This window comes from Panthera leo, chromosome D4 (genome assembly GCF_018350215.1).
Source record: "Panthera leo isolate Ple1 chromosome D4, P.leo_Ple1_pat1.1, whole genome shotgun sequence".
NCBI classification, from domain to species: Eukaryota; Metazoa; Chordata; class Mammalia; order Carnivora; family Felidae; genus Panthera; species Panthera leo.
In genome coordinates, this window is record NC_056691.1 from 35,609,664 (window position 1) to 35,628,516 (window position 18,853).

Genomic DNA, 18,853 nt, shown 5'->3' on the forward strand with positions numbered 1-18,853 from the left:
CACGCTACTAAGCTGGAACTATATTTCCCATAATTTCATCCCTCGTATGGTGTGAGGGAACAAAATGTCACTTAAGAATGTCTCTTTTTGGGACTCTCTTTGGAGAACAAACTGAGGCTTGATGGAGGGAGGGAGGTGGTGGTTGGGCTAGATGGGTGATGGGTATTAAGAAGGGCACTTGTGATGAACACTGGGTATTGTATGTAAGTGATGAGTCACTGAATTCTACTACTGAAACTAATATTGTACTGTATGTTAACTAACTAGAATTTAAATAAAAATTTGAAAAAAAAGCTCTCTGTAGTATGTAGATTATTTTAGGCTGATTATTATTACATACTAACCTGTGCTATATTGGAATTCTTGCCTTCTAAAACATGGATGTTTAGGAGCACACTGTCAATTTAATAGCAGCTTTTCAAGTGCAGAAAAGAAACACTCCAAATTAAAATACACCTATCAATTATATGATATGCCCTGTTTTTAAAATGATTTAATGTGAAAAAAAATGATGTTGGAATCAAGGAAATGTGTTACTTTCTGTTTATATGTCTCATTGCTGTTACTGTGTGATTACTCAGAAACTATATAATTCTTTGTATCCTTCCCTTTGCTTAACTCATTAATTTTCACATTAAAAGAATTCAATAAATATTTTTTAGATGATTGAATGGATGACTGAATATTCCCTGCACAAAATAACTGGTTGAAGTTCACACATGTCAAACAAAAATGGATCATGATTTTTCAAGTAGAGGGTGTTTCTTAATTCAAAACTGCATGAAGATAGTAAGGATATAGCAAGGTGATTTTTTAAAAACAATATGCATAAAGGACATTTGAAATGTTTACTTCTGTTGATTTTATGATTGGTTAGGACTCTTTTTGACTGTAAGTTAGAGAAACTCAATTTGGACTAACATTAGGAATGAGGGGGAGTGGTGTCTATAAACATACAGGATTCTAGAAGAAGAGTGTAGAGCTCAAGAGCAGGAATGCAGTGCAACTCTGATTCTTCCACATCTAGCACCGGTTTATTCGTGAATCATCTCTTCCTGCTAACAAACCACTTCTGGCTGAGTGGCATAAAACAGCCTGTGGATCAGGAATACAGACAAAGCACAGAGGGGACAGTCTGCCTCTGCTTGGCAGGATCAGGGTTCTCAGCGGGGAGACTTCAACAGCTGAGGATGATTCAAATGGTTAGGGACTGGCCTCTTCTTTAAATCCTCACTGACAGCCTCCTTCATACCGGCAAGGCTGCTGCTAATAGTCTTAAGACCCTTCAAGCTTCTTTCACTGCTGGGCCCAAAACCAATGCCACATGGTCTAGGGTTTTGTTGTAATAGCACTTATCTACTTCATATACTAATGTATGTGTCATGTCAGTTAGTGTCTGGTCAGAGAAGCAGAATCACGATGATATGGAATAAGGGATCTACTATTACACAGATTGTATGGAATCACGGGAGCTGATGGGAACACTTCCACTAGGCTGTTGCCTCTGCATCTGATGTTGAGTCTGAATTTGCTATGATTTGGTTGGGTTATTAGTTAGGTGACTGTGAAGTGGAAGAGAGCAAGGACAAACTGAGTGATATCAGGAGACTTAAGATTGTCACTAGCTGAGATAATATGAGAAGGTGTCAAAGCATTTCAACTGAGTCTATTTGAGGAGACAGCATGATATTTAATAAGGATCTTCTATGATTATTTAATGTGAACTTTCTTATAATCCTGATAATGGCTCTAAATGATAGGAAATATGTTAGTTTTCCTGTTCATACAACTGAGGGTCAGTTTAGCAAGAAGAAAAGAAACATCTTTGAGTTTTCACCCTCAGATGCCTCTAACTTGAGGTGTAAGCTCTTTTCAGACTTACTAGGTACTTGGTATGTGCCCTATATAACATGCACTACATACTATGTTATAAATCTTTTACATACAATATGACTCAGTATTAGCATGGTCCTTACTTTAGAGATGGAGAAACTGATACCTAGAGAAATAAAATTTCTCAAGGTTATACAGCTACAAGTCATACAAATGACAGAGCTGGGTGAATTAAGAACCCTCACAGCCTGGTAAGAGTTTGTTTATTAACCACTATGCCACAAGCCTCTGAGGAGAGGATGAAACACTTCTCCCAACCTTCTGACTATCTGATTAAAAACTGCAATCCACTGACTCTTGATTTCTCTTACCCAGCTGTGTAATTGACAGACTTATGATGTATATAACTTATTGTCTGTTTTTACTACCTCCAAGCAATCTCATTAATGGCAGGGATTTTGCCTGTTTTGTTCACAGATACATCTTGACCTGGGATTGTACCTAGCACAAGGTGGGAGCTCCATAGGAATGTGTTCAATGAATAAAAGAATGATTTTTTTAAGAAGATGACAGAGTAAATTCCGTGAGTGAACAGTAATTGGAGAGGAAGAGAGGCAGGGCAGTGGGAGTTGTATTCTGAAACATTGATTAGTTAGTGCGGCATGCCTAAGGTGTCAGGTGGGAGCAGAAGAAATCAGTGAGCAAGCCTCCCAACAAGGGAGGCTGAAGCCACCCAGGCTCATAGGCATTAAGCCTTTGCTCTCTCACATTTTGTTTGTAGCTTGTTCAGCAATAGACACTGGAAAGGAGGGCAGGAAGACATCAAAGTAGCTGTATTGTTCATATTTTTTCCCCCTTTGGCAGCTATTTGCTCTATTTCCTGCTGACACTACAATTTCAGCGATTTAATGATACAATTGTTTCTCAAAACGACACAGAAACAGACACCCTCAGCCATTTAATTGGCTGCACTGACGAAGGGGAATCTACTGTTTTCTAATTTCATTTTTGAGAGGTGTGGGAATTTGGAGAGGCTGGGAGAGACAGAATGTTTACTTCTATAGAAAAGATACAGTTTTAGGAAGGGATATTAGTCTACCTAATTAAGGTCTGCCATATCTATGACATGCACTAGGATATCTATGGAAATGATTCAATCCCAGCAAAGAATTTGCTCAAATTGTTTATCTTCCAATTCTGTCTGCCCTTAGGTCAATGGAATTTCACTTGCCATAGGAATTCTACATTCTCTATGTCAAGTTTACTGTGAAATAGTTTGCTAATAAATCAGAGCAGGAAACATAACTCTGTTACAAATGTCTGATCTTTCCTTTGCATAATTTAGGTTTGCATTCTCCACGTCTCCAGGACTGCTGTGTGTTATGTATTGGTTTGATGTGATTTCAATTCCACTTATTTATGACAAAGACCAAGAAAACTTTTTAGAAGTTAAGCTGTTTTGATATAAGAATGAAGTAAATTGGGTCAGGATGTCATCATCTTATCTGTTGTCACCAATGAGAACTCAGTAGCTCAGCTATGGAGGGGCTCCTATTGGGGGCTTAACAATAAAAAGAGGAAGAAGTAACTGTAGCAAGGAGACATTTTGACTATAAACATGGAGATTTTGTGGGACTACCCAAGAATGTACAGTGTGGGCAAAGCTATACTTTGCTGACTGAAAATAGTTCTTTGAAGACCTTAGTGAAATTAGTTCCATAGTGAAGGTGACCCTTTTATTCAAGCAGTGGTGAAAGCCAAGCAGTAGCCCCATGAACATCCTCTTGCCCATCAATACCCTTGCCCTGTCATTGTTCCCTAGCAACATCCTCTAGCAACAGGGTACTTTTACTTTTGCATTGGCAGCTGGATATCAACTATCAGCTGTTTTTAGCTACCTCTCCTGAGTATCACCAACTCATGTAAAGGTATATACCTCAACTAAATTTGGACTTTATTCCTTTCATCCTATAAAGGTATACCTCAACTAAATTTGGACTTTATTCCTTTCATCTCTCCTTGCCTTGAACAATAGTGTGATTAATCTATCACTGGTGTGGAGTATGTTATTTCCTTATTTGCTTATTAAGAGACCTTATCCTGTACGTTACTGGTTTGTGAAATTCCCACGGTGAACCTGTGTTAAATAAACTATTGTCAAAGACAATTGCAGTCTCTGAGCATTAATTTGTACCAAAACAAAAGACTGTGTAATCAGCTCCTGCATCTGGAAACTTGAATGAGCCTTGCTACCTTCTCATCATTTGAACTAATGCATTAAATATAGGAAATTTATATTTTCTATTATTACAAAAAATTTCCCTCCTTTTACCATATGATACAGAATCAATTAAAATTGACCCAAGTCTTCCTCATTTTTTCATCTTTAACATACAAAATTAAATACTGGATTTCTAAATAGGCTAGTTTACATGGTGAGTAAATATGGTTAATTCACACACACAAAATAGTGTGTTCTGGAAGCCAAGGTGCTAAAGCTAACTATTATACATAAAAGTAGGTGCGAACTAAATACTGGAGAAGGTATGAAAGTGGTTCATCAATTCAATTAATAAAGACTATTAAAGAGGTTTATAAAAGGCCTATAATACATATTAAATCAATGTTTAAAAGGTAACCCTCCTTCATTCTGGGAAGAAAATGCTTTCAAGCTACTTTTTTTACAGGACTTATCTAGTATTACTTCTCTTTCTTCCAGGAACCTGGAACTTCTTTAAGCTACTAACACAAATGTTTTTGTTTCAATGTCCCTTGTCTTTCCAATAGCCTCACTTCATGGGCCTCAGTTTCACCCAAAGTGTCACTTAAAATTATTTAGCTTATTATTTTGTGGATCCCCTTTCCTAGCAAACTAACGGTCTCAAAAGTATACATAAAAATTCCATGTAAATATAAACAAGTAAGCACAAATAAACAAATACAACCCTCCGTACAAGGCTAGCGGGGCATCATTCACTTTTTGTCTATGTCTGTAACCAAAATGAGTGACGGTGATGTTCACTAGATACAGTAGAATTCTAGCCAACACTAAGCCAAAAATAGGTGAAAGCCAAAACTGAATCCCAGAGTGTGGATAGAAGGAGACAAGTAAGTGGTCAGAAAAAGGAGACAAAAAGCAAAAGTGTTTTGGGAGAGCACTGATTTTATGTGACTCCCAAAGACATCATAGGAGGGGGAAAAAGGAAGGAGAATCAAACACTGGAAGTTTGTATGGGCCAGGAAGTGGAACACATAGCTTAGCCTATGTTCTCCTGGCCAGAATTCAGTCATAAGTAAGAATTTAACAAGAAGAACTGGGGTCAGTGGGTATGAATGCACCAACAGTTAAGAAAATTAGATCCAGACGATCTTTATATGTGTCCCAGATGATGGAAGGTTAACCAAAATCACAATCAAGAAATCAATAAAAGAAACAATAGAACAAAGTTTTTAACAACAATAAAAAAAGTTTTATTTTCATTAGTGGCAAAAACAGAATTGGCAAATAACTACAGGACAGTTGTTGATAAGAGCATCAGAAACAAGACACTATGGCATCATGGGGGAGGGGAGATGAGTCCCGGTGATGAAATCAAAGAAGTAATATTAGAAACCAGACTGAAAACAACAACTGGTTGTGGAATTTGGAGACAGAGATGAAGGCTATCCTATATAGACACAGAGATGAGATGTTTCCAGATATGCCATGAAGAAATAACAAACTGCCTGGGAGGTTTTGAATGGGGAGCATCCATATTGAAGAACAGCCATTTGATAAAGCAGACCAGGTGAATTGCTTTCCAAGTGCAACACTGGCAAAAACGGCATATGGTGAAATTTGCTAGAATATATAACTCCCTTTGACAAAATATCTTTTCTTTTCAATTTTATAGTTTCAAAACTTAATGGCCCATATTTGGTTTATTAAATGTGGGAGGGAAGTATTACACTAAAATTATTTTAAGTAAATTTAATAAATGTAAATTTGTAAAACAGAATTTCCCCGCTCAAGATCCCATTATATGTGTATGCATTTCATTACAAATTCCAAGTAAAAATTAATGCAAAGATCTTGAAAAAGTTAGGGTTGGAAAAAGAAATATAGAATTACTTACACATGTAGGAAAATAGATATACTACCAAGACAGCATGCTTACTTTTCTTATTGTCACATTCTAAGGGATTTAGACTTGGTGCCAAAGAATCATATCTATCAACTTGCTGAAATTGATGTGGAAAATATCAGGCAGAGTGTAATCGAATATGTACTAAGTTAATTAATAACATTTTAACATACAGAATTTGTGCTCTTTGAAAATTTAAATACAAAACAAGAGTTCATAATGGACTCATGATTTTCTATTATAATTTGGGAAGTCCAAGAAATCAAAAATTTCAGATGTAATTAATATAGTACTAAGTCAGCAAACATTAACAATAATTAAAAGCTTATTATGCTTACATATCAGAAACTTTGCATGCATTAACTTATTCAATACTTAGAATAACTCTATGAACTAGATGTTTTTTTCAGTGGAGGAAAATGAAGCACAGAAACATTTGAAAACTCCAAAATTATACAAACAACAAATGGCAGAATCCATTATTTTACATATATTAAGTTTCCCCAAAATCTTCACTCTTAATCTCTATACCAAACAACCTTCCATAATATGATAATATATTTTATGTAAAAACATATTTTCAACAATCCTTTTTTCTTTTTTTTTTTTTGACTAATTAATGACATTATAGCAGGGAGAGGACTAAGACCTGAGACCGTTGCCTGAAATCTAATGCTAGATTTCTATCCATACCAATGTAATCTTTGACTGATCTGCTAGACTACTTTCACAAATAGACAATGAAACAGACAAAAGGGCTGCCAGTTACAAGCCAATAATGCACGTATTCACTCAACAAATAATTTTTCTGTGTGTCAAACACTGTAATGGATATTCAGTGCTCTTACCAAACCCCATAAGGCTGGCCTATTTTGACTTTATTACATCTATAGATAAAGGTAGAGTGCTCCTTTCCTTTATCACTCAAAACTCCAACTCACCTTTTCATTACAAACATCTGGACAAAATGTCAAACTTACATTTCAGTGCGTGTGTGTGTGTGTGTGTGTGCGCGCGTGTGTGCGCGCGCGCGCGCGAGCGCGCACGCACACATAGCCTTGAATAGCCCCTACATCAAAGTACGGTTTTCTTAAAAGTTCAGAAATAGTAATATGTATCAGTTTGGCAAAATCATCTCTAATGACAAAGGTATTGCTTTTGAGACTTTGGGAGAGATAGCCCATCTTTAGAAAGGATAAAGAAATATTTTTTTCTCTCTAAGAAAACAGAACAAAGATACAATATAAAGGGGATGCATTAGCAGATATATTGCTTGTATGGCAAATTAATATAAATACAAAGAAATACACTCTTATAGGGGCTCAGGGTCAAAAATGTAATACAAGAGAGGAAAAAGAAATCTGAAAAAAGTTTCATGCGTGTGAAATCAGCTGAGCAAAAAGAAAGCAAATTGTTCGGAGTGCAATTGCAATTACTTGAAAGATCATAGTTAGGTAACAGCAGGGTATTGGGATGATATTGTTTAGCTTCATTAATGGATGCATATGATTCCTGGAAGAAGGAGGGTTCTAAAATGAGGAGAGTGCTGTGGGTTTAAAATGGAATCCTCATTAAGAGCAGAGGTTGCCCTGTATTGTTTATCTAACACAGGGGCAGGCAGCTTTCAGGGCTCTTTCCTGCCAGTTTGGGTGTTAAAACCAAACAGCTGACCTTTAAGAAGCTAAAGGATCCAAAATTTGCATAAAGGCTCTTTCATTGTTGTTGCTCCTTAGTTATCCCAGAAAAATGCTTTAGGATAACACAGCTACTTCCTATTTGTTTATGTCACTCATGAGATGAACAAGTATCCCTTATTTTTTCCCTTCCTCTATCTGATGTGCAAATTTTAGATAAACAGGGATCCTCAAACCACCTTCAAAGTTTTCACTGAGAAAGACTTCTTTAGGATGTAATAGGGTTCCAGGATAACAACAACAACAAAAGCAACAACAACAACAACAACAACAAATAATTTTTAAAAAATTATCATGACATTTATCTTCTCCCTTACATGACAGGAATTTTTAAGGTAGATATGTAGATTGAAAAGGGATCTATTATTCACTTAACGAATATCAAGAAACAGGAAACTGAGGAAAAAATGGATATTGGATCAATGGAATTTTCTTGGTTTCTCTGAGTGAAAAATGACTTAACGAATGATACATAAGATCAGTAATATTTGTTTCTCAAAGTTACTATAGAAATCTGAGTGATTACAGCTACTATGGAGGGGAGATATCTTAATATCTTGAACAGATAAAAATTAAGTAGGGATGCTTGCCCTCATATTTTCACACCTGCTCTTTGGTCTCTCACTTCTGATTTTTCACCCATGTAGGCCATCATAAAGCTACCACATTTTTTTCCAAGGTACAGCTCTGACTATACAAACACAAATTATAACAAAAGCCCAACATCTTCAATGACTACTTAATGCTTAAATAGTAAAATATAATTTTTTTAAATCAGGTTTCAAAAAATTCTGCCAATGAATTTTAGTCCAACATTTTGAAATGTCTCACTCTTCCATATAATTTTCTATCACTTAGCCTATACCCTATTGCCAAATGTCTCCACTTATTTCAACCTTCATGTTTCTCCTATTCTCCTCTTGAAAGAAAATGAGTTTATCCAACTCCACATGTCTACATCCTATACAACTGAAAATGTCATGTACTTTGGTCAGCGTTTTCACATCCCAAGAGCTAAAAAAGCTTCCCTCTTTGAAAGGCTCGTTTCACCATATCTTGACAAGTTATCAATCTCTACCTGTAGTGTCATTATATATGTGTTGCCAATATTTTCCCACTCATTTACAGATATCATGATATCTAATGTCTTTATTGCAACAAGCTGAGAGCTGCTAGTTGGGAGTTAGTAGTAAGAGCATATCAGTCTTTTTACAGTGTCAACCCAAGCTGATCTTTCACTATTTAATTTTCTCTTAGCACCTTGAACTGTGCACTATATTATACAACTGGTTATGTCACACCAGTTGGAATTATGCACTGTTTGTGTTGATCAGTGGCTTTGTTTTCTGTGTAAATACAGAATTGTGTACTACACAAGTGGACATCTTTAAAGTCAGAGAGATTTAGATTTGCAATTAGCTCTGACATTAAATAGCTCTATGTACTTGAGCAAACTATCAACAACCTTAGAGCATTAGTTTATTACTACTGTAGGGATAAAATCGTATCTATTACAATATATTTGTGAAGGTCAAATGGAATGATTCATATTAAGCACCCTGAACATGGAAACCCTTCATATGAATGCCAGCTTTTTTTTCTTTTGCTATACCATCTCATGATCTACATTGCTTCTTCTTAAAAAGAACTCCTGTACCGCACTTTCTAAGTATCCTCTAAAGTGTATACAAAATTGAATACAGGTGGCATGCAACTAATGCTAGTGACCAAATGTGGTCTAAACAGGGATATAAACAGTTTTATACAGAGTTTTCAACATCATGTCTAAAATGAGAAATCTTTCTGCAAAGCTAGAACTCAGGTCAAATAGTCTGATACCTGATTCTAGATCTACAGATACTACTTACTAGTAGTGTGACTCTGAGGCAGGTCCTTTACTTCTTTGATTCTCCATTTCGTCACCTGCAAAAATGAGGACATTGGACTAGATCCATGATTTCTAATATGATTAACACTTGAAAATTTATTGGTTTGTTTATTCTGTAAATAAAGTTTCATGGAAGTGAAAAAACAGAAGTATTAAAAGCACAATACAAAGAGGATGATACAAGGAGAAAATTGAGGACTTCCACCTTTTGGTCTCTTCCTACAGGTCAGACTAATTCTGGCTTAAATCTAGTCAAGGATTTACAGAGTATGCATGAAGAATTGTGCGGGCATACTCAGAATGTATGTGTAAAAAAATATAAGTTTTATCCATCCATCCACTGATGAACGTTTAGGTTGCTTCCATATTTCCTTGTGAATAATGCAGATATATCTTCAAGATACTGATTTCAAATCCTTTGGGATATACATCCAAAAGTGGGATTGCTGGATCATAAGGCACTTATATATTTTTTTTTTTAATTTTTTTTTTTCAACGTTTTTTATTTATTTTTGGGACAGAGAGAGACAGAGCATGAACGGGGGAGGGGCAGAGAGAGAGGGAGACACAGAATCGGAAACAGGCTCCAGGCTCTGAGCTGTCAGCAGGGCTCGAACTCACGGACCGCGAGATCGTGACCTGGCTGAAGTCGGACGCTTAACCGACTGCGCCACCCAGGCGCCCCTTGGCACTTATATTTTTTGAGGAACTTCCACACTCTTTTCTATAATGGCACATTTCTAAAATTTCCATCCCAAAATGTCTGTTTACAGATGAATGGATAAAGAAAATGTGATTATACACACATAAATGCACATGCACACGTACACAACACACACACACACACACACACACACACACACACAAACACACTGGAATATGATTCAGCCTTAAAAAAAAAAAAAGGTAATCCTGCCATTTGTGACAACATGGATGAACCCGATTACATTAGCTCAGTGAAATAAGCTAGATGCAGAAAGACAAATACTGCATGTTGGTCTCAATTGTATGTGGAATAAAAAATGTTAAATTCATTGAAATAGAGAATAGAATGGTGGTTATCAGGGAGTGGGATATGGGAGGTGCTGGTCCAGAAATACAGTTTCATTTATGCCATATAAATACATTTTGGAAATGTAACATACAATAATGTGACTGTAGTTAACAATACTGTGCTAAAGACTTGAAATCAGCTAAAAGCATAGGTCTTAAGTGTTTCAACACACACACACACACACACACACACACACACACACACACATGCTAACTATATGAGATGATGAATATGTTAACTAACTTGATTGTGGTGAATATTACACAGTGTACACGTACTTCATATAATCAAGTTGTATACCTTAAATATATATAATTTTTAATTGTCAAAAATTAAGTCAGGTGGCCTTTTTAATTTTGTTATCGAAGGGTGAGAAATTCCAAAGTTTAAACCACTCTATATCTACTGAATATTTTCTAAAGATTTTTTGAAGCTACAAAAGTTTTGTTTATTTGTTTTGTTTTTGTTTGTTTGTTTGTTTGTTTTACCAAGCATGCTCCAGAACATTATTTAATTAGCTAAAAATTCCAAAGTGAAATTTGGCACTAATGCTTAAATAAATAAATAGCATGTCTTAGCTTATAAAAGGTAATACAGCTAACAAATGAGTGATCAGAAACTGATGTTTTGTGTTTTAAAGATGATACTGGATACAAAATTCATGTGGATAAGCTGGTTTTGAGCTTCAATATCACTTAGACCACAACATCAGAATAGTCAATGTACAAAAAGTATGCAAGAAATCATGCAAGAAATTAAACATGTGCTTTGGAGTCAGATAGATGGTTTTAACATTTTAACATTATAGTTCTGAGAAATGTACTTAAAGTCTATAAGCTGTAGCTTGCCTGTAAAATGCAGAATACAATATTGATCCTCCTTGTTTTTCTGTATGTTACTAAGTAATATTTGGTATAAGAAAGCACTAGCATATTAAGTGTCAATGAATATTAGTTCCTTTTATCTCTCCTTTTATATAGTTCCACAATATATAGGAAACATTGCCTGGCATAGAGTGTAAAGCAGTGTCAGCAACTCAACTTTTTAATGGTTTCTTTCACAGTGGTTTCTAACTCTCTAACCTTTTGAAGCTGTTAAAATAAAGTCAAATACTGATACTGCTGTGGCATAAGTGTATGCTAGGATCAATAAATTGTGGTTGTTGGAATAAATTGCAATTAAAGGGGTAGTACTTGATTGCTTGACAGTAGGTAGTCTTTCTGGCCCAAATAAACTCAAGTATTAGTCTGATTTACAAGCTAATTAGTATGGACTTCACAGGCATTTCATTGGGGGACCATGAGATCATATTGACTTCTGCTCACATCATGAGAGCATCCTTCAAGTTGTTCTGTGTCACTGATAGGTGACAACTTCGTGTTTACTTTGTTTATTCAAGAATACAGTTTTAATCATTTTTAATCAAGTAGAATATACAAGAAATTTACAATGTTTGCAAATAAGCACCCAAATGTCTAAACTATTTCACTATTGCCACTAGTCTCACCCTCCCATTTCTATACATTTAAGATAAAAATATACATGCATTCAAAAAATGACAAAGTCGGGGCGCCTGGGTGGCGCAGTCGGTTAAGCGTTCGACTTCAGCCAGGTCACGATCTCACGGTCCGTGAGTTCGAGCCCCGCGTCAGGCTCTGGGCTGATGGCTCAGAGCCTGGAGCCTGTTTCCGATTCTGTGTCTCCCTCTCTCTCTGTCCCTCCCCCGTTCATGCTCTGTCTCTCTCTGTCCCAAAAATAAATAAACGTTGAAGGCGTGTTCCAAGATATTTAAAAAAAAAAAAAAAATGACAAAGTCATCAATGTAGTACAAAGGATAATTATTACTGAATCTTTGAAGCAATAGAAAAATATATAGAAGCATTAATTTATAGGCTAGAAAGCCACAGGGTAGGTATTTCATAACAAATTATTTGAAAAATCCATAAAAGAGAGACAATTTTTGTCTCCAAATAAAGAAGTATGCTTATCTAAAGTATAATTCTGTTTATTCTTAATTTTCCTATTCAATGCAGTATTTTATATGATAAATTCCAACATATGCCTTTATAATTATCTAGTGAATATGGGACATTCATAGACTAAAACAGGTAATTTAAGCAATCCTTTGAGTTGTAAATTACATTAAGATACATCATGTGCTTTCCTCTACTATGTATTTACTTACTAGTGCATTTCCTGCTAGGGATTAAATACATTTTTGTTGAATGAAAAAATGACAAAAGTGCAATTCCTCAAAAATACATAAATATATATATGGTATGACTGTTTTTAAAATTAACCATCCTTTCCATTTAAATAGCTCTACCCCATATTTCTTGTAAATAAAAAAAAGCAGCAAACAAAAGTTACAAATACTTGAAAAAAATCCCTGATGCTATGTTCTCTGTTGTCCATATTTATGTTAGATATATATTTTAGGTTGCTAGTATTATATCCAGTAAATCTCACATCATACTTATTATGTTTCTGTTATTTAGTTTTCAGGTTCTGAGCCTTATTTTCCTTTCCCTAGCTCTCTTTGAAAGGCATCTTTGTGAAGGCTGAAGAAAAAAGACTAATCTATTTGTATACTGGTGAATTCTAATCACCTACTAGAGTTTCTGACTCATAAATACCCAATCATTATTTTTTGCATAAGGAAACTGATCACAATTAGTATTATAAATTATAAATCCTCATATTTCTGACTTTAATAGACACGTAAACATATATTTTGCTAAATTTGAGTAATCTCTTAACCACTTTTATGTATGACAATGCAAAACTATATTAAATTTAAGGAATTATACAAAAACCAGAATATCAAACTTTAGAATCGATGGTAGCATTTTAAAGAACAAAATAGTATCCTAAGATAAAAATGCTGAAATAAATGTTTCAGTGTCAAAATTAGTAGAAGCCCATGAAAGAAATTATGAAAAGACAAATTAGAAACAAAATCCATTCCCTAGCTTAGTTAATGTCATCCAAAACAAGAACTTATTCTTCTTGAATGCAAAATGTCTATAGGCCTTGTTCTCCCCAGGATTTAACACAATACCTGGCTCATTGTGAGGACTAAATTTGTGTTTTAAATGCATTAATGAATCAATCAATCAATTCCTGATTCAGAATGTCTAATAGTAAAACAGTGTATAAAATACCTGGGAAAAAATAAAGATGAGAAAAATATTAAAATGTATAATAGAACAATTTAACTAATATGGCATAGACTACATATTCTGTGGTTTCACAAGATTTGGTATTATTCTAAGCTGCAAGTGATATTAAAATTCCAGAAAGATAAAATACATCTGAGTAGGTAGGTTTAAAACAAATTCCTTTTCCATTTTAAGTTCAGCGTCATAATATTAGAGATATTATTTGAGAGCATCTTTTCCCCCTGTCTGTAAACTGATTGGTGAGAAGGAGGACAGGAGAATCTTGCTTCCCTGTCCTTGGGTTACATTCTCTGAAGTCAACAGTAGAAAAGGATGCAAAGATGTGGATCTGAAAATGAGAGGTACTGTGATTCCACAGGATGTATGTTCCTGCATAGGCCTTAGAACAACTGCTCAGCTCTGACTGATCTTGAACCTGTCAATCTATCTGATCTGATTATTAATTTGCTTGAAATCTTGTCATGGTTATAATTTTATGTGCTGCACAATTGTAATGTCATTAAGATAAAGCAAATAATTGAAAACTTGTAATTGTGAGGTAGTCAAATCTTAGGCCATGAGGAAAAGAGAATTCTCTGTCTTCACTATAACACATGTCCACACTACCAGTCTCAATTTTTCTTCTCAAGAGCCACATACACATCACTACCACACAGTTGCTTTCTGCTTCTCTTCCTTTTTCCTATTTATCTTGACACTCCACTGCCTGTCACTGGGGCTAGTTTAGACCAGTGCTGCCTTTCATGAGTATCTTTTGTTTTTCCTCTAGGCGTGTTTTTTTTTTCTTTCTCAGATAACTTTTTATGAGGCAATATTAAGATCATTATGAGCTTTTAACTGTAAATTATCTAAAATCACAAATCACATAGGCCTATGATCCACTTTAACATGAATGCTGTTAACTACTTTTTAAAGAATACTGTTGAATTTTACATAAAAGGAGTGTCAGAAAATCATGTTTGGAGGTATAAAATACAATTCTAATGATTTAAAATAGGGATGAGGGGTGCCTGGGTGGCTCAGTCAGTTGAGCGTCCGACTTTGGCTCAGGTCATGATCTAGCAGTTCATGAGTTTAAGCCTAGGGCTCTGTGCTGACAGCTCAGAGCCTGGAGTCTGCTAAGGATTCTTCTCCCTCTCTCTCTCTGCTCCTTCCTCTGCTCATATTCTCTCTCTATTTCTCAAAAATAAATAAACGTTAAAAAATTAGAAAAACAAGCTTATTTCATTGAAAAAAAAAAATAGGGATGAAGTGGAGACCCTGGGTGGCTTAGTCACTTGAGCAGCTGACATCGGCTTAGGTCATAATCTCACAGTTCATGACGTTGAGACCTGTGTTGGTCTCTGGCTGACAGTGAGGGAGCCTGCTTGGGATTCTCTCTCTCTGGCCCTTCCCCACTCATGCTTTCTCTCTCTCTCAAGATAAATAAACAACTTTAAAAAATAGCTTACCTCTTCCATTTGTTTTTTTTTTTCTCTTTTATTTATTTATCTTTAGAGGAAGAGAGAGAGAGAGAGAAAGAGAGAGAGAGAGAGAAAGAGAGAGAGAGAGAGAGCAAGTGGGGGAGGGGCAGAGAGAGATGGAGGGAGAGAATCCCAAGCAGCCTCTGCACTGCCAGTGTGGACTCCAACGTGGGCCTTGAACTCACAAACTGTGAGATCATCTCCTGTGCCAAAATCAAGAGTCAGATGCTTAACCAACTGAGCCACCCAGGTATCCCTTACCTCTTCTGTTTGTATGTCACATATGGTCCAATTCATTTTCAAAATCTTATTTTTTTTTAACAATAAGATTGAAATGCAATCACGGATGTGAAAAAGCATAAATATACGCATGTATATATTCACACAAATGTGCACACACACATTCACACATCCACACATTCACACATATTCCAGAGAATACACATATTCTCCAGTGCTAATTCCAATCCCTGGGGATAAATCATTCCAGCAAACATCATGTGGTCTATGTTTCCATTAGTTATTTCTGAATAATTAAATTGCTAAATGTGCAGAAACACAAATACACAAACGTGTGTGTGTGCCTCTCAGATATACTGTAGATTTGTTTCCATGTCCCTAAATATTTTTAGAGTGTCATCAGAATGAGTCATTAATTTGAAGATTAATATATAATTGTTTGAATACATGAAAAGTGGAAATGTGTAGTGTAGGGGATATATGAAAAAACTGTGTACTCTGCACTCAATTTTGCTATGAACTTAAAACCATTCTAAAAGTAATGTCTATTAAAATAAACATTTTATTTAAATAAGATGTTTTCATTTAGCAATATCCATTGAATTTATGCTTAAGTTTAAAATAATCGTTTATAAGTGATTAAAAAAATGAAAAAAAAGTCACATATGGTAGGCAGAAAAAATTCTCCCAAAGATGTCTATGTTCTGATTCCCAGAACCTGTGAATATGTTATGTTACATGGCAAAGGGGATTATAATTAAGGTTGTAGATGGAATTACATGCTAACCTCTGCTGACCTTGAGATGGTAGAGACTATCCTGGATCATTGAGGTGGGCCCTGTGTAACATAAGGATTCTTTTAAGTGAAAAAGAGTAAGAATCTGAATGGTATGATCTGACAAAGACTCTATTAGCCATTGTCATTGCTGGCTTTGGAGATGGAAGTGAACATCTGGAATGTGGGAAGCCTCCAGAAACTGGAAAAGACAAGGGAACATATGTTCCCCCCAGAGCTCCCAAAAAGAAATGCAGTCACACTATGAACATTTACGTATGAGGTCTTATGGACATATGTTTTCATTTCTCATGAGTATATACCTGGGAGTAAAACTGCTAGGTCATAAGGCAGGTCTACAGTTATCATTCAGAGAAACTGTCAAACTGTCTTCCAAAATGGATGCCCCATTTATATTCCTGTCAGCAATGTATGAGGATTCCAAGATTTCCACATCCTCAAGAATACTCGTTATTTTCTTTTTATGATAGCCATATTTTCGTGGGTCAGTGGTGATATCCCATTGTGGTTTTGATTTGCATTTCTCTAATGGCTAATGATGTGAGAAACTTCTTATGTTCTTATTGTCCATTTGTATATATTCTTTGTAACAATGTCTATTCAGGGGCGCCTGGGTGGCTCAGTCGGTTAAGCGTCCGACTTCAGCTCAGGTCATGATCTCGCAGTCTGTGAGTTCAAGCCCCGCGTCGGGCTCTGTGCTGACCGCTCAGAGCCTGGAGCCTGTTTCGGATTCTGTGTCTCCCTCTCTCTCTGACCCTCCCCCACTCATGCTCTGTCTCTCTCTGTCTCAAAAATAAATAAATGTTAAAAAAATTTTTTTTAAAAATGTCTATTCAAATCATTCATTTTAGTATCTTTTTTAATGTAGTTAATAAAAACAACTATTTGCTTTTTGAGGGGATTTCTTAAAAAATATTTTAAATAGACATTAATTGTAGAGCAGTTTTATGTTCACAGCAAAATTGAGTGGAAGGTATCCAGACTTCCTATATGCCCCTTACCGCAACACATGCATAGCCTCCCCCATTATCAACATCCTTGACCAGAGACCATCAGAGTGGTACATTCATTGCAACTTATGAAACTACATTGATGCATCATTATCATTCAAAATCTATGGTTTACATTAGGACTCACTCTTGGTTGTATATTCATTGAGTTTGAATAAATGCATATTAATATATATCCATCATTAAAATATCATACAGAGTAGTATGATGTTAGTATGATATCCTTTGGTGCCTAGTGTATCCGTCTTTTCCTCCCTGCAGACCCTGGAAACCAATGAATTTTTTATTATCTACACAGTTTTGTCTTTTCAAAAATGACATATAGTTGTAATCATAGAGTAGGTAGTCTTTTCAGATTGGTTTCTTTCACTTAGGAATATGTGTTTAAGTTGCTTCATGTTTTTTCATGGCCCATTTATTTTTAGCACTATGGTCGTCCATTGGGTGTACCACTGTTCATTTATCCATTCCCCTACTGAAGGGCATCTCAGGTACTTCCAAGTTTGGCAACTATGAAAAAAGCTGCTATCCATATCAATGTATGGATTTTATGTGAGCATAAGTTTTCAACTCATTTGTGCAGATAGCAAGGAACATAAGTGCTGGGTGATATTATGGTAAGAGCATGTTTAGTTTTGTAAGAAACTGCCAAACTGCCTTCTGAAATAGATGTACCATTTTGCATTTCCACCAGCAGTGAATGAGAATTCCTGTTGCTCTATATCCTCTCTAGCATTTGGTATTATCAGTATTCTGGATTTTAGCCAATCTAATAAGTGTGTAGTGGTAACTCACTGTTTGAATTTGCATTTCCCTAGTGACATATGATGTACAACATCTTTTTATATGCTTATTTGCCATCTGTATATCTTCTTTGGTGAAGTATCTGTTAAGAATCTTGTCCACTTTTTAGTAGGGCTATTTGTTTCCTTACTATTGAGTTTTAAGAGTTCTTTGTATGTTTTGAATAAGTCTCTCTAATGGGCTGTAACTTTGGAGCTCCTCCAAACTCATATGTTGAAATCCTAACCCCCAATGTGATGGTATTGGGAGGAAGGGTTTTTGGAAGGTGATTAGGTCCTGAGAATGAAGCTCTTATGAATGCTATACTTGTCCATAGTTCTCTTGCTCTCTTTCTGCCATTTGAAGATACAACCAGAAGATGGCAGTCTAGAAGAGGATCCTCACCACACACTGAATCTGTCCATATCTTGATCTTAGACTTCCTAGCCTCAGAACTCTGAGAAATAAATGTTTGTTGTTTAAGCCACCTAGTTTGCATTATTATTTTATAGTAACCTGAACTAAGACACATTCCTTTATCAGATATGTCTTTTGCAAATATCCCCATCCAGTTTGTGGCTTTTTATTCATTTTATAGTGTTTTTTGCAGAACAGGTATTTTCAGTTTTAATCAAGTCCAGCTTATCATTTGTTTTTCTATCAAGAAGGGATACTATTAGCATGGTTGTTTCACTTGTAGAGAATAAACCTGCATATCTTTAATACGATAAAGCCTTGGGGAAGAAAGAAAATATATAGTATGGGATTTGTAGATCACCAGAAGTT

The 18,853-nt window shown here is 35.6% G+C and overlaps 1 long non-coding RNA gene across 2 annotated transcripts in view; it reads right to left on the reverse strand.

The window, feature by feature from the left end:
* LOC122205353 overlaps positions 1-18,853 on the reverse strand; it is a 579,915-nt gene that overhangs the window by 446,281 nt on the left and 114,781 nt on the right. For both annotated transcript variants that reach the window (XR_006196015.1, XR_006196014.1), the window contains exon 3: positions 9,520-9,574. This is a non-coding gene — a long non-coding RNA (uncharacterized LOC122205353). The remainder of the gene's footprint in view (positions 1-9,519; positions 9,575-18,853) is intronic.